The sequence below is a fragment of the Psammomys obesus genome, unplaced genomic scaffold (genome assembly GCF_907164565.1).
Source record: "Psammomys obesus unplaced genomic scaffold, mPsaObe1.curated_primary_1811, whole genome shotgun sequence".
NCBI classification, from domain to species: domain Eukaryota; kingdom Metazoa; phylum Chordata; class Mammalia; order Rodentia; family Muridae; genus Psammomys; species Psammomys obesus.
Window position 1 is genome coordinate 3,051,541 of NW_026585689.1, and position 7,830 is coordinate 3,059,370.

Sequence of the window (7,830 nt, forward strand, 5' to 3'; positions counted from 1 at the left end):
CACACACACACACACACACACACACACACACACACACACACACACACGGCTCACCAATCCACTTCCTCCCTTGGGGCATCAGGCATGGCGGGACCGTGCTGGGAAGAAATGAAGTGAACCCTGAATGGGTGGTGTCTGCAGGATTCCAGTCCTGCTGGGAGTACCTTTTCTGAGGATTCTAGTGTTACAGCTCTCATAGCTCTTCCAGTGAAATAGCAGCTCTTACCTGATACTCAGTGAAACAGCTTGTGTGTGTCTTTATTTGGGGTGAACACATGCTCTATGAACCTTGGGGAGTGGGAGGGGATTCCCATGATGGGTGCACATCAATTGCTGGGGATGAGGTGCTAGGAATCCTTCATTTGCATACAGAGGAATTCCAGGTGCTTTATGACTACTTGGAGAATTGGGGAGGTTGCTGACGATGAGCGGGACATACAAACACAGAACATAGAGGGAGATTTTTGGAGTTTGGACACATTGCAACTCCACTCTAGCTCCATGCCAGTTTCTCCGGTTATGCAGTCGACATGCCCTCCTCTACCACACACACACAAACATATACACATCTGAAACTGTGCACACACATATACATATATCTTTGTCTATCTCTGTCTGTCTGTCTCTCTGCATGTTACTGTTTCTGTCTGTCTCTCATAATACACACACACACACACACACACACACACAGAGAGAGAGAGAGAGAGAGAGAGAGAGAGAGAGAGAGAGAGAGAGAGAGATGGGAACTAAGTACCAGAATGCAAATGTGGAATAGGCTTTTTTCTCCAGGGTAAGTTAAGTTCTAGGGGAGGAGCTTCAGACAGAATAGCTTCCCCTGCAAGAGCTGAGGACACATGAGATGCTTTACAGTTATTTATTTTACATTGTGACATTAATAATGATATAAAATCTTTGCGATAAACAATAAAGAAACAGAGTTGAATAATGATACATTTGTCTATCAAGTTGACAAGGGTCAACTCTCCTGGTTGCTGTTTTGTTTGGTATTTGTTGTCAACTTGACACAAGCTAGAGCTATATTTAGGAGAAACTGTGGCTCTCCCTTTGAACAGAGATACCTTACTGCTTAAATGACAACTAATTTAACTTATTTAAATACTGTGTAGGTCAAGACCTCCAGCAAAATTTGCATTGATGTTAGACTTTCCTACTTGGTCCCAGCATTTCTTTTATGCTTACTCTGTCCCAGGGACTGCTCAGTCCACAACTTCTTATGTTGTCCAAGTGGCATGGTTGGAACTAGACCTGAGACTTAAAAAAACAAAACAAAACAAAACAAAAAAATAACAACAAAAAGATGATAGATAGATAGATAGATAGGTAAATAGATAGATAGATGGATAGATAATCTTTCGAAAGCAAGTGCTGTATTCATCCTTCAGTTTTTCTATCTTTTGTTTTTTTTACTTCATATTTTTTGTTTTTTTATTTTTTTATTAATTACACTTTATTCATTTTGTATCTCCCCATAAGCCCCTCCCTCCTCCCCTCCCGATCCCACCCTCCCTCCCATTTCTGCATGCATGTCCCTCCCCAAGTCTACTGATAGGGGAGGTTCTCCTCTCCTTTCTGATCTTAGTCTATCAGTTCTCATCAAAAGTGGTTGCATTGTCCTCTTCTATGGCCTGGTAGGGCTGCTCCCCCCTCAGGGGGAGGTGATCAAAGAGCAGGCCAATCAGATTATGTCAGAGGTAGTCCCTCTTCCCATTAATAGGTAACCCAATTGGACACTGACCTGCCATGGGCTACATCTGTGCAGGGGTTCTAGGTTATCTCCATGAATAGTCCTTGGTTGGAGTATGAGTCTCTGGGAAGTTCCCTGTGTTCAAGATTTCTTGTTCTGTTGTTCTCCTTGTGGAGTTCCTGCTCTTACTATTTCCCACTTCTTACCTAAAATTCCATTCACTCTGCCCGACAGTTGGCCATCAGGCTCAGCATCTGCTTTGACAGTCTGCAGGGCAGAGGCTTTCAGAGGCCCTCCCTCTGTAGCAGGTTTCTAGGTTGTTTCCTGTTTTCTTCTTCTTCTGATGTCCATCCTCTTTGCCTTTCAGGTGGGGATTGAACATTTTAGTTAGGGTCCTCTCTCTTGCTTGGTTTCTTTAGAGGCATAGATTTTAGTGGGTTTGTCCTATGTTGTATGTCTATATGAGTGAGTATATACCGTGTATGTCTTTTTGCTTCTGGGACAACTCACTCAGTTTGATCCTTTCCAGGTCCCACCATTTACCTGCAAATTTCATGATTTCCTTATTTTTCATTGCTGAGTAATATTCCATCGTATAGATGTACCACAATTTCTGCATCCATTCTTCAGTTGAGGGGCATCTGGGCTGTTTCCAGCTTCTGGCTATTACAAATAAAGCTGCTACCAACATGGTTGAGCAAATGTCCTTTTTGTGTACTTGAGCCTCTTTTGAATATATGCCTAGGAGTGGTATGGCTGGATCTTGAGGAAGCGCTATTCCTAGTTGTCTGAGAAAGCACCAGATTGCTTTCCAGAGTGGTTGTACAAGTTTACATTCCCACCAGCAGTGGAGAAGGGTTCCCCTTTCTCCACAACCTCTCCAGCTTCTATTGTCACTTGAGTTTTTGAACTTGGCCATTCTCATGGGTGTAAGGTGAAATCTCAGGGTTGTTTTGATTTGTATTTCCCTAATGGCTAATGAGGTTGAGCATTTCTTTAAATGCTTCTCTGCCATTCGATATTGCTCTATTGAGAGTTCTCTCTTTAGCTCTGTTCCCCATTTTTTAAGTGGATTACTTGGTTTGCTGCTTTTCAGCTTGTTTTGTTCTTTATATATACTGGATATGAGTCCTCTGTCAGATAAAGGGTTGGTGAAGATTCTTTCCCAATCTGTAGGCAGTCGCTTTGTTTTGATGACGGCGTCCTTTGCTTTACAGAAGCTTTTCAGTTTCATGAGGTCCCGTTTATTGATTGTTGCTCTTAGAGCCTGTGCTGTTGGTGTTCTGTTCAGGAAGTTTTCTTCTGTACCAATGAGTTCTAGGGTATTCCCCAATTTTTTTTCTAGCCGATTTAATGTGTCTGGTTTTATGTTGAGGTCTTTGATCCACTTGGACTTCAGTTTTGTGCAGGGTGATAAGTATGGATCTATTTTCATTTTTCTACATGTAGACATCCAGTTGGACCAGCACCATTTGTTGAAGATGCTATCTTTTTTCCATTGTATGGTTTTGGCATCTTTGTCAAAGATCAGGTGCCCATAAGTGTGTGGGTTTATTTCTGGGTCCTCTGTTCGGTTCCATTGATCCACCATTCTGTTTCTATGCCAGTACCATGCAGTTTTTAAAACTGTTGCTCTATAGTACAACTTAAGATCAGGGATGGAGATACCTCCAGAAGATCTTTTATTGTAGAGAATTGTTTTAGCAATTCTGGGTTTCTTGTTATTCCATACGAAGTTGAGAATTTTTCTTTCCAGGTCTGTAAAGAAATGTGTTGGTAATTTGATGGGAATTGCACTGAATCTGTAGATTGCTTTTGGTAAGATGGCCATTTTTACTATGTTAATCCTGCCAAGCCATGAGCATGGGAGATCTTTCCATCTTCTGATAGCTTCTTCTAATTCTTTCTTCAGAGACTTGAAATTTTTTTCATACAAGTCTTTGACTTCCTTGGTTAGGGTTACTCCGAGGTACCTTATGTCATTTGTGGCTATTGTGAAGGGTGTTGTTTCCCTAATTTCTTTCTCAGCCATTTTGTCTTTTGTATACAGGACGGCTACTGATTTTTTTTTTTTTTGAGTTAATTTTGTATCCGGCCACTTTGCTGAAGGTGGTTATCAGCTGTAGGAGTTCCCTGGTGAGTTGGGGTCACTCACGTATACTATCATATCATCTGCAAATAGTGATAATTTGACTTCTTCTTTTCCCATCTGTATCCCCTTGATCTCCTTTAGCTGTCTTATTGCTCTAACAAGGACTTCCAGCACTATATTGAAGAAATATGGAGAGAGTGGGCAGCCTTGTCTTGTCCCTGATTTCAGTGGGATTGCTTTTAAGTTTCTCTCCATTCATTGATGTTGGCTATAGGCTTTCTGCATATCGCCTTTACTATGTTTAGATATGTGCCTTGTATCCCTGATCTCTCCAATACTTTAAACATGAATGGATGTTGAATTTTGTCAAATGCTTTTTCAGCATCTAGGGAGATTATCATGTGGTTTTTTTTTTCTTTTGGTTTGTTAATATGGTGGATCACATTGATGGATTTCCGTATATTGAACCACCCCTGCATACCTGGGATGAAGCCTACTTGGTCATGGTGGATGATCTTTGATGTGTTCTTGTATTTGGTTTGCGAGTATTTTGTTGAGTATTTTTGCATCAATGTTCATAAGGGAGATTGGCCTGAAGTTCTCTTTTTTTGTTGGGTCTTTGTGAGGTTTAGGTACCAAGGTGACTGTGGCTTCATAGAATGAGTTTGGTAATGTTCCTTCTGTTTCTATTTTGTGGAATAGTTTGAAGAGAATTGGAGTTAGCTCTTTTTTGAATGTATGGTAGAATTCTGCACTGAAACCATCAGGTCCTGGGCTTTTTTTGGATGGGAGACTTTCGATGACTGCTTCTATTTCCTTGGGGGATATAGGACTATTTAGTTGATTTACCTGGTCCTGATTTAGCTTTGGTAAGTGGAATTGATCAAGAAAATTGTCTATTTCATTTAGATTTTCAAATTTTGTTGAGTATAGACTTTTGAAGTAAGTCCTAATTATTGTTTGGATTTCCTCAGTGTCTGTGGTTATGTCCACCTTTTCATTTATGATTTTGTTGATTTGGATGGTGTCTCTCTGCCTTTTAGTTAGCTTGGCTAAGGGTTTGTTGATCTTGTTGATTTTCTCAAAGAACCAGCTCTTGGTTTCATTGATTCTTTGAATTGTTTTATTTGTTTCTAGTTGATTGATTTCAGACCTGAGTTTGATTATTTCCAGCCATCTACTCCTTTTTGGTGTGTCTGCTTCTCCTTTTTCTAGGGTTTTTAAGTGGGCCATTAAGTTGCTTGAATGAGCTGTCTCGAATTTCTTCTTGAAGGCACTTAGTGCTATGAACTTTCCTCTTAGCACTGCTTTCATTGTGTCCCACAGATTTGGGTATGTTGTGTCTTCATTTTCATTGAGTTCTAGGAAGCCTTTAATTTCTTTCTTTATTTCTTCCTTGACCCAGCTGTGATTCAGTAGCAAGTTGTTCAGTTTCCATGTGTGTGTAGGCTTTTTGCTATTTCTGTTGTTATTGAGGTCCAGCTTTACTGCATGGTGATCAGACAGGATACAAGGGATTATTTCAATCTTCTTGTATCTGTTAAGGCTTGCTTTGTGACCAACTATGTGGTCTATTTTGGAGAAGGTTCCATGAGGTGCTGAGAAGAAGGTAAATTCTTTTGTGTTTGGGTGTATGGTTCTGTAAATGTCTGTTAGGTCCATTTGATTCATGACCTCTGTTAGAGATACTGTTTCTTTGTTTAATTTCTGTTTAGTTGACCTGTCCTTTGTTGAGAGTGGGGTGTTGAAGTCTCCCACTATTAGTGTGTGGGGATCTATGTGTGGTTTAAGTTTTATCAATGTTTCTTTCACAATATGGGTGCCCTTGTATTTGGGGCATAGATGTTCAGGATTGTGATGTCTTCTTGGTGGAATTTTCCCTTGATGAGTATGAAGTATCCTTCCCCATCTCTTTTGATTAATTTTGGTTGAAAGTCTATTTTATTAGATATTAGAATGGCTACTCCTGCTTGCTTCTTGCATCCATTTGCTTGGAAATCCGTCTTCCATCCCTTTACCCTCAGGTCATATCTATCTTTGTAACTTCGGTGTGTTTCTTGTATACAACAGATTGCTGGATTTTGTTTACACAACCATTCTGTTAGTCTGTGTCTTTTTATTGGAGAATTAAGTCCATTAATATTGAGAGAGATTAATGACCAGTGGCTGTTAGATCCTTTGAATTTGATGTTGGCTGTGGTCATATGGTTGTGTGCTTGGTTGCTTTTTGTTTTACTGTAGTGGGATTATTTATTTCCTGTGTTTTCTTGAATGTAGCTAGTTTTCTTGGGTTGTATTTTCCCTTCTAGTGTCTTCTGTAATGCTGGATTTGTGTGTAGGTATTGTTGAAATTTGTTTTTGTCATTGAATATCTTGTTTTCTCACTCTATGAAGACTGAGAGTTTTGCTGGGTATAGTAGCCTGGGCTGACATCTGTGTTCTCTTAGGGTCTGCATGATATCTGTCCAGGCCCTTCTGGCTTTCATAGTCTCTGTTGAAAATTCAGGTGTGTTTCTGATGGGTTTGCCATTATATGTCACTTGGCCTTTTTCTCTTGCAGCTTTTTGTATTTTTTCTTTGTTCTGTATACTTACAGTTTTGATTATTATGTGGCGGGAGGATTTTCTTTTCTGGTCTAATTTATTGGATGTTCTATAGGCCTCTTGTATTCTTATTGGCCTCTCCTTTAAATTGGGGAAATTTTCTTCAATGATTTTGTTGAAAATATTTTCTGGGCCTTGGTGCAGGGAATCTTCTTTTTCCTCTATTCCTATTATTCTTAGGTTTTGTCTTTTTATGTTGTCTTGAATTTCTTGGGCGGTCTGTGTCAGGAATTTTTTAGATTTAACATTTTCTTTGACAGATACATCTATTTCTTCCATTGTATCTTCCACACCTGAAATTCTTTCTTCCATTTCTTGTAGCCTATTCGTTATGCTGACTTCTGTAGTTCCTGCTTTCTTCCCTAAGTTCTTTCTCTCCCTAATTTCTTCTATTTATGTTTTTTTTAATTTTTCCAATTCTATCGTCAGGTCTTGAGCTATTTTGTTGGTTTCCTTCACTTGTCTGACTGTATTTTCATGTTTTTCCATCAATTCCTTCAGCTGTTTGTTTGAACAATCCACTGTTTCTTTTATTTCATTCAGTGATTTAAGCATTTCCTCTCTAAAGGCCACAAACTGTTTGGCTGCAGCTTCCTCTATTTCTTTTCGTATTTTATTTTTTTCCTCCGTTATCTTCTTCATGGGCATAGATATTAGGTCATGTCCTTGAATTTCAATTATGCTGTGGTGTCTAGGGCTATTTGCCCCTGGATAACTGGGTTCTGGAGATGCCATATTGCTCTGGCTTTTGTTGGTTGAGCTTTTACACTGTCCTCTACCCATTGGGCTATCTTAGTTGTTTGAAGTTAGTTTCTGATTGTTCCTGGACTCTTGTAGTGGAGAGAATCCCTTTGGCAGGAAGATGATTTTTCCTGAAGGAAGCCTTCTCAGCTTTTTGGGTATAGTCACTGGATGGCCGGTGTTTTTCAGGAGTTGCTACAGCTCACCTCAGGCATAGAGACCTGGGTGGTAACTGTGGTCCTGATTAGTCAAGAGGGTTCTCCTCTCACTGGGAGAAGTCCTGGAGACAGCTGCCCTCCTTCTGGGTTTCTTGCTGTAAATTTAGTGATCAGCTGCTGTAACCTGTGTGTCCCGTGGTTTTGTCGGTTTTGTTAGGGATAACTGGTTGCCCTTTGGAGCAGTATCTGGGGGTTGATCTCAGGGTTCCCGGTCTTTTGTAGTTCTGAGGTTGGGGCTCTGTGCCCAAGAACCCAAGAGGTAATCTGTGGTGGGTGGGTACTGCTCTCCTGGTAACAGCAGGCTATCTGGGGCACAGCAGTTCCCTAGGTTAGGTCAGTCTGTGGGACCTTTTCCAGGGATATACTGGGTTGCCTAAGTCAGTCCCCTTTGCTTTGTTCCTTGTTCCTTGTGAGGGTTTCTTCAGACAATGACTCTAAGACTCTGGTGTCTTGGGGCACACAGTTCTGTCT